The sequence below is a fragment of the Numida meleagris genome, chromosome 6 (genome assembly GCF_002078875.1).
Source record: "Numida meleagris isolate 19003 breed g44 Domestic line chromosome 6, NumMel1.0, whole genome shotgun sequence".
NCBI lineage: Eukaryota > Metazoa > Chordata > Aves > Galliformes > Numididae > Numida > Numida meleagris.
In genome coordinates this window covers 53,962,023-53,970,728 of record NC_034414.1, presented here as the reverse complement: position 1 = coordinate 53,970,728, position 8,706 = coordinate 53,962,023, and the positions used below count along the sequence as shown (strand labels likewise).

General features: G+C 43.0%; 1 long non-coding RNA gene across 1 annotated transcript; it reads right to left on the bottom strand.

Moving 5' to 3' along the window:
- LOC110402166 lies at positions 461–8,495 on the bottom strand. Its single transcript, XR_002440951.1, has 4 exons — positions 8,452–8,495; positions 1,648–1,771; positions 1,312–1,377; positions 461–1,238 (listed from the first exon to the last, which is right to left on the bottom strand). It is a non-coding gene; the product is annotated as an uncharacterized LOC110402166 (long non-coding RNA).

The window sequence follows — 8,706 nt, the reverse complement described above, 5'->3', positions numbered from 1 at the left end:
CATCAGTGTTGTGTGCGAGCCCTGATGAGTCTGTCTGTCCTGCAGATGCTCACAGGGTTCATTTCAAGCACAGGGAACAAACAAGCATCACCCCACCACTGGACACCGGGCTTAGAAGCTGTTCTCTTGCCTGGATCAGCCCATGCCCTATGGCCATGGGACACTGGGGATGTAGTGACATGGTGCCTTGTGTAGAAAGGAGGGCACAAGGGTCCCTGCTGCAGTTTAGCTGGCTGTTGATGAGCCATCTGGAGCTAATGACTTCCCCAGACTACTGTGGGTTGGATTTGAATTTCTTACCCTGAGGTGAAAGGCTCCTTCACTTATTAGGCTATTAATTGTCCAAACCACCAGTCCAGTTCTTAAGTGGCAATTAATGAGAAGCCAGAGCTGGAGCTTATAACAGGGGGGAGCTTTACAAGAGAAGATTAATAAAAACAGCCAAGGAAAGGGCTCTGAGGGCATGAGATCTGGGCGGTTCATGCACCCAGGCTGCTGCCGTCAGCTCTGACAAAGAACAGGCTCAGGGCAGAAAGTCCCATAGGGCTTCTGCTTTAGCCCTGGATTTTTCTTCCCTGTCCTGAGCAGCAATTTTCAACAAAGGGGCTGCTATTCTGTATTTCAGTTCTGCATTTCCATCCAAAGAGATTGTAAACCTTGGGTTGCCTTTGCCATGAGAAGTCCACCAAGGTAACACAGGGAGGAATTTCACCATAGCGTGCTTCACCACAAGACTCAGATCTTCAAAATCACGTGAAAAGACACATTACTTATGGGTGAAAAGATTCCAGTGCTGTTTCTCAGGTTACTTCCCTATAAATTATGTCTCTGTGCCATTCATCAGATCCCTTGATCTCCGTGCAGAAAGTGGGCTCCTCAGTTACAGTGTGCAGAGCAGATGTGTGCTCCAAACAGCAGGAGGAACGGGCTGAAACACAGGTTATCAGCAACCTGCCCAGAGACATGCTGAAGATATATTATGCAATCCTGTGCTTTGTCTTTCAGTGAAACATTCTCAAGAAGCAGCCACTATCCGCTCATGGAAGAGACCACCAAAGTGTTGAGCCTGCTGGAGACACAGGCACACACTCAGGGTGCTGTGACACTCAGTGCAAGCACAAATGTTTTAGAGATGGGGAAAAAGTATGTTCCAATACTGAACATTAATGGAGCTTCTGCAGCTTATTGAGACAGCAGTCGTCATTTTCAGCTCATCTTCTTATTACATTTCTCTTTAACTGTCAAAAGAAAGCTGTTAGAGCTGCTGCTGAACAGGAATAATTAACGTGCAGAGACATTTCAGGTACTAACCTGCACAGCTCTCTGCATTTTTGACTTCTGTCTTGTTACAGATATCATGTTGCAATCCTCTTGCCTCTAGATCCAAACAGGACAAAGATCCTCTGAGATCTGGTCCCCTCTGGGACAGCTTTTAAGGGAGCCCTGTCCACCCGCAGAGGGGTGATCAGTGGTCACAGCCAGCTCCCAGCTGCCAAAGGCTTTATCCAAAGATTCTTGACCTCAGGGGAAAGGTTCACATTTGCTCACAGCCATCGCACATGGACACAGCCTCTTGGCTATCTTCACAGATGATCATTTTTAATGGGGGGGGGGGGGGGGGGGAGCTGACACAGCAATGAGGTGTACCTGACACAGACAGACTGGGAGGCACAGTTAGGAAGCAGAGTGGTTCACCATACAATCAGTATAGATTCTCAGCAGCTTTTCTCAGTGTTAGCCATGGCTCGTGCATCATTGTCTCCTAAAGCGCCTGGGAAAACATAACAGTAATTAAAAGAAAGAGTTTGTCCTTCAGGTTTTCTCAGGTTGGCAGAGCTATTGAGCTTAGACTAATAAACCTGTTAGGCGGTATAACTGTGGTATAAGTGTGCAGAAGTGTCAGAACTCCATTTATATGATTACATAGCAGCTACAGACAGGGCACGGCCATCTGTAGTGTTAGTGGAAATGCTTTCCCATTCTTTGCATAAATTAGGAGAAACATATTATTCCATGAACTGCTGCTTATACAAGTTTTGGCAGAGGATCAAAGTTCAAAAAAAAAAAAAGTATTTATTTTTAAAGAGCGTGAATTGAAAAGTAAGGGTTGGGACCAAAAAAAAACAAACCCAAACAACAACAACTACAAACACAACCCTGCAGCCATTTTTCAGGTTACAGGGGAAAATATATCATAGTTTTAATGGAAATGAAGAGAATCCCTGGTGTTAATTATAGCAGTGTTTTCCCATAGTTGGAGTGAAGCTGTATGTGTCAGCACTTCTTGAATGCACTGTTCCTTTCAAACGGTGCCACTCTGGGTGCCAAGGCACACACAGATGCAAGATTTAAGGGGAAATCATTCTTAAAATTGTAATTTTGGAATGAAATGAAAACCAAAATGTTGACCACTTCTGTGCTGTTTTCTCCTTGTTTACATTCAAAAACATCTGCACTGGAAAACATGTCAGCTAGCAAATTGAAAAAAGTGCCATTAGCACATGACAGAACTTGTTTCATTTGTTTATTAGTGCATGTCTCATGTATATGATGAGACATGAGCAACGCTGCACATCTTTGGCCTTTGTCCAGTAAAACCCTTAAGGATATGCTTCACTTTAAGGATCTTAAGCATTCTACACCTCAAGTGAGTAAATCTACTCATGTGCTTGAAGCAGAGGAAAGGGAGAGCGTGGAAACTGGTGTCACAGGGCTGGGGAAATCTAGTGAGAGCCTGCAGCTGGAAAAGAGCACCCAGTATGGATACAATTAACTAATAGCATAATCCAGGTCAAATATGTTATCTTTAACATGTCCTCCAATTCTGAAATTAAACAGTTCTTCAACATATAAGCTGCTGTAGAACTGGACAGTTTATGGCATCTTTTTTCCCCCCCATTTGCTTAAACAAGAAAAAAAAACAAGAAAAATAAGCATAGTAAATCTCTACCAAAAGAACTCTGGAAACTCATTCATTCTTATACAGGTACTTGAAGTCATCAGTGAGGAGATAGGAATAAACACAAATAATTCCCTCTGGCTTTCAGGATATGTGCATTTCCTAACCGGCTAACTCCTCATTCCCTGTGCGTGGCCCTAATCAGGGCAATGGAAGTTTAACAAGCAGGAGCCAGCTCTGATAGCAGCTGATGGTTGAAGACTCCCTGTCTTTGCCATTTACAGACAACGCACCTAAATTTAGCCATCTCTCAGACAGGGCTTTCTGGTTCAAACGTCCACACTGGGTAGGATGCACGTTACTGCAAGTCTCCTTGTTCTCACATTTACAGCCCGTCCCAACCTGTGTGATCATGGTAAAGTGACACGGAAAGGGATGGTAAGAGCAATATCTGAGAACCGTCAGTCAGCAGACTCTTGGTGCAATCACTGTGACAGATGATTCTAAGTGTAGGCACTTGGATTTGGAGATATCTGGCATTTTTTCCAGCTCCATGCCATCCTCTCAATCTGTTTGCACTGTTATCACCTGCTAGGTTTTCTCTCCAGCTTTCCTGGACACAAACCACCACCTCCTGCAGTGGGCATAAAACACAGGGAAAATGTTCCTGGAGCCGGCTTATTCCAGCTCATATGTTGGAGGCTGGATAGTTGATTCAGTTTCCACCCATTTGTGCTGCTAATACAGCACAGAGAACAAACAAAGCTGCCCAAATGAAGCTGTCAAAGACGCCCCACGACACAGGAGGTTTCTTAGGTGACATCAAGCTGGCACAGCCTCCTTTCTGCTAGCCTACAAAATTCAGTATAATGAGTAAGCCAGGAAGAGGATATGGCAGGCTGTGTAGCACACTGCCACGTCCTTGGCAGAGGCAGCAGTCGGAGGCAGGAAAATGAACACATTGCCCCACTGGAGGTACTTGCTGACTCCTGTCCTGTGGGCACAGCAGAGCGCAGGCATTCAGGCAGTACCCAGCCCTGCTCTAAATCACCTTCTGACACAACACTGCTCTTGCTCAGACTAAGAGGCGATGACAGAAGGATGGTGTGACACTCCCCCATTAGTATCCCCTTAATCTACTCCAGGTTTTGCACATCTCCTGTTTGGTCTGGTACTGAGAGCAGAGAGGAGCTGGAAACCAGATAACCTAAACACAGAACAGAACCATCTCCCCATCTCAGGTGCAGCAAAGCTTTTTTTCCCCTCCTTGTTTGTAGGATCTGTTTTACCCACTCCTTCTGCCTTCTCTCCTCTCCTCCCGCCATTGAGCAACTGCCAAGGCATTTTCTATGCAGCTTGGCCCTTGACGTTTTGCCCTAAGTGAGCAGCCAGGACTCCAGCTGCCTAACTCCACTGCAGCTGGATGCTTACAGAGAGCTTCACATCCCCAACCCAGAGATAAGCCAAGACAGCCATGCTGAAAATACTCTCAAACTGAGGCTCGTATCTGGGTCACATAGCTGCCAAAACCACCCCCGTTCTATTGAAATAGCTATTGAATTTGCTTCTAGAAGGAAAAAGACAGTAACATGCCAAGTGACACTAATTGTTAGGCAGCACTGAGCAAGTATAATGCACTCCTGCAAATTATCTGGGAACACTTTTTCCCATTTTGTAGTGCATTTGGAGGGAGGAATGGGGAAGCTGATCAAGGTGAATCTATGAAAACCTGTGAAGAGGTGTAGCTCTTCCAGAGGAACTTTTTTAGTGGAAAAAGGTGACCTGTGAGTTAGATATTTGTGGACAAAATATTAGTAACTGCTTCTTATTCTGAAGGACAAAATCTCATCATCAACCCATAGGTGAATATTATCAGCTTATCACAGGCAAAAGCCAAGCTTTCCTCTGAACCATTTTCAGCACTGATTAGGAAGGTGGAGATGGCACAGAGAGAAAGGGAGTTACTACTTTGGAAAATATAATAGAACACAAAATTCAGCAGGGACATTTCTTTAAGCACACAACTATACATATAAGCTTCTTTTCACAGTCATCAGTTTAGAACAGAGATACCAACCTACCAAAAAGAGCTTGAATCAGCTCTGGGACTGGGTTAACGTGGTGGATTTGTGAAAGATGGTATAATGTGCTCCTGAGTTTGATACTGCCAAGGCCCCACAGAAAAGCCCTGTCAGATGGATGATTTATTCTAACGACAAACTATTTACTCTAATTTCAGACTAGCAAATTGAAAGCCAGCAGATTTTCTGTCTCCTTTATCAAAACCTTGAGATAAGTCATGTAACGCCTGCATCTGCTCCTCTTTCCCAAATTAAGCAGCACAGTATTCAACCAGGAGGAATCGAGGTGACTATTCAGGACAAAAGAGCTGTTCAACTTAAATAACGGTGGCAGAACTTGGTGATTAATTTGTCTCCTTTGTTTCTCCAGATGGAAGAGAAAGAGGGAAAGACAGAGGCAGAGTAATTATACTCCGCTGCACCAACAGAGCTCTGCAGTCCTAATTCATGGGAGCTTTTGAGTTGCTTGGAGATTACGAGCTAAGAGATGCTTCGTAAATACAGGACAGAACCCTTTGAAAGCAAGAATATAAGACACAGCAGCTAAAGAGAGGTGTGCTCAGCTTGTTTGCACTCCTCTGCGCTTCTTAGACTTTTCTTTTTCAGAAAGCTTTATGTATGAGTAGTAGCGGCCGTGGAATGTGGCATATGGAGAGAGGCTGTTATGCAGGGTTTGCTCTGTAGCCACACCCACCCATCCGCTGGGTAATGAAGATTTGCTGCAGGTACGTCTACTTACTGAGCGTCACTATCTTCAACCATGCTTCTTCTTTTCCAGTCAGAAGGACTTAACATATTTTGAAACCTGTGACTTAACGCACCTAGATGCTGTTCTAAGTCCAGTGGAAAACTGAGCACTTCAAAGCTTCAGTTTCACCTTATACTTACATGGGCATTTCATCTGATGCTTTTTTTTTTTTTTTTTTAAATATATGAGACTCATTTAAAGATAAGATTTAAGGCCAGGCTGGATGGGGCCCTGGGCAGCGTGATCTGGTGGGTGGCAACCCTTTGCACAGTAGGGGGTTGGAACTGAATGATCTTCAAGGACCTTTCCAATCCAAGCTGTTCTATGACTCTATGGTAAGAAAGCGCACAAGTCTCCAAGGTTTCATGACCCTTAACAAGGAAAAACAAGAAGGAAGCAGGCTTCAAGATGGATTATTCAACAGTATGTGATGAGGAATAATTTGTTATTTCCAGTGTTCCCCCCTCACATCTGTTTCTGGTGCCAGTAACTGGAGGATGCTCCTGAATGAGCAGTGGCAGCAGAGCAGCTTTATTGCTCAACAGATGACACGGTGACATCTTTTAGTTCAACAGTTAGCTATCGCCAATCCAGTTGCTCTCATGTCTTAAAGCACACTCTGATTTTCAGTGCTTTTAACTAGTGAAGAAATATTCTCTGCTGTTTGGGTAGTTTGCCCATTTGTTTGCACTTTCTAATAGTATGAGGAAAAAAAGAAGAAATAAAGAGAACAGAAACAGCAGTGGCATAGCTTCAGATCTTTACAGTCAAATGCAGATGTAATTAGGAAAATACTGACCCTTATAAAAAATGCAAGAAAAATTCTTGATCTGGATGTCCAGATCCAGAGGGCATTGAAAAGAAACACTAGACAGACCTAGTGAGCTGGCAGATGTGAATTTTCACCCTTGTGAAGTTCACCGCAGTGATTTCCCATCTCCAGAGATGGTGATAACTTTGTTTTACAGTTTTGAAGACGTACAGAACAGAACAGTGAACACCACAGTCAAATTGGGATGACACTTGACAAGAGCACAAAACAATTTTATTGCTGGGTAAGCCTGACAGATGATTTGACCTGGGCAATTAAACAAGGGCAAAAGAGACTGGAATCACTAGAAAATGATTTTATGGCCAGTGGGCTAGAAGCAGCTGTGTTGGCTTTTTCTGTCTGAGCTATGGGTCATTATGGATATATGACAAAAAAAATATTCCAGGACTTTGAAGGCCTGTGACATACGCTGCTACTAACAGGCATTTTTTGTATGTAAATTTAGAAGACTGTCCCACAAGAGGTCTCAGATTTGTTACTTTTCACCTCTTATCACGTGATTCTTCTGGAGCAGAGGTACAACCCAGTTTCCATACATCAATCCATAGAAGTCTGCTCCCATTCAAGCAGGCAAATGTTTATTTTTGTTTGATTTCATTTTGTCTCTTCACAGACCTCATCCTCCTTCAGCCTGCTTTTGCTGTTTCTTTGACAAATTATTATTTTTTCTGTTGCTTCAGCAAATACTTCTTGAAGCATGTTCAAAGCTGAGCATGTGTTAAGAGTATTTTGCTGAATCAGGAATTCATTGCATAGCAATATCCTATAGTGTGTGCACAGATGGAGGACTTGGATAGGGAACACTCAGTTACAGTAACAGGAAAAATGCGAAAAATTAACCTCTCTCTTTTGGGCAACAGACTCCTTATTTAATGTAGTTGCTACTTCGCTGGCAGCTAAATACAGTTGTCATGATGAAAGTCAGCATGTATATCACATTGTAAGGGTAGCTTAGTTACTAGTATTTTTGAGATATTAAAATGAGTGGGGAAAAAACAAAGATAATGCTGAAGATATCAGTCTTGTTAGGATGATGAGTACAGTGCATACAGAAAAATCCCAGTGAGCGCCTCCACATCATGGAGAGATCAAAACAAGAAAGCTAGTGGAGAGAATGATTCAGAAAGCTTTATCTTCAGCATGGACAACCTTTTCCTTACTAAAGGCTAAAAAGTATGGTGATATATTTCCTCTACTGAGGAATCTTGTCTACCATTCACAAAATACGATGAAAAATTGAAAGTGGGGTCAGAAAGGACCTCTGGGGGTACTTAATTCTTTGAAATGTCTATCAGTATAGGAGATGTGATTCCTCCAAGATACCTAAAATATGTTTAGTTTGGCTCTGAAGAGAAAAATGCTGCATGACAATAGTTTACAGACATCTTCCTTGATGAAGATGAGGCAGTTTTTGGGCACTTCACATTGGCAGCTACTTGCTGGAAACTGAAACTGGACCAGGTCATGCTCTAATAAAGCACAAACCTTAAGTATCAGGCTAATTAACTTCTCAGATAACTTGTCTAGGGACATGATAGATCTTAAATTTGATATATACAATTCTAAACTGTTTGCCTTTCAAACATCACATAATTAGCAAGCATTCTAAGTATAGTTTGCTAAGTATAGTTCTTTTGCCTCAGCTCAGAAGGTGGTAAGTTTAGATCATCAGAACAGTCCCCTTGGCTACAATAATGAATGGTTCTAAACCAGCATAGTATGAGTTTTAGAAGGTTTGATTTTTCCATATTAGCACCAACTATACATGCAGCTTGCATGGCAAAAGAAGGTGATAACAGTGCCTGCTAGTGTGATACAAACCCTATAGAGCACTAGCAGGTTTAAAAAAAAAAAAAAAAAAAAACCACAAGAAGAAAGAAAATTGGCTTACCCCTTCCAATAGCCAGTAACAGCTCAAGAGGAGTGCAATCTTTATCCAAAAAGATATTACCCCCCTTGGCTGCTAACTATTAAATGAGGGTGAGGAGGGGTGGATCCAGGCTCCACCCCCCTTCCAGTCACTCAGGTGCATCGCTTGCACCTGAGCTCCCTGGGTTAGCCATGCCTTCTCACCTGGTGCTCACGCCTTGGTTCAGACTGTGACCTGGAATTCCATTGCCCAGCTATATGAGCCCTCCTGATATCC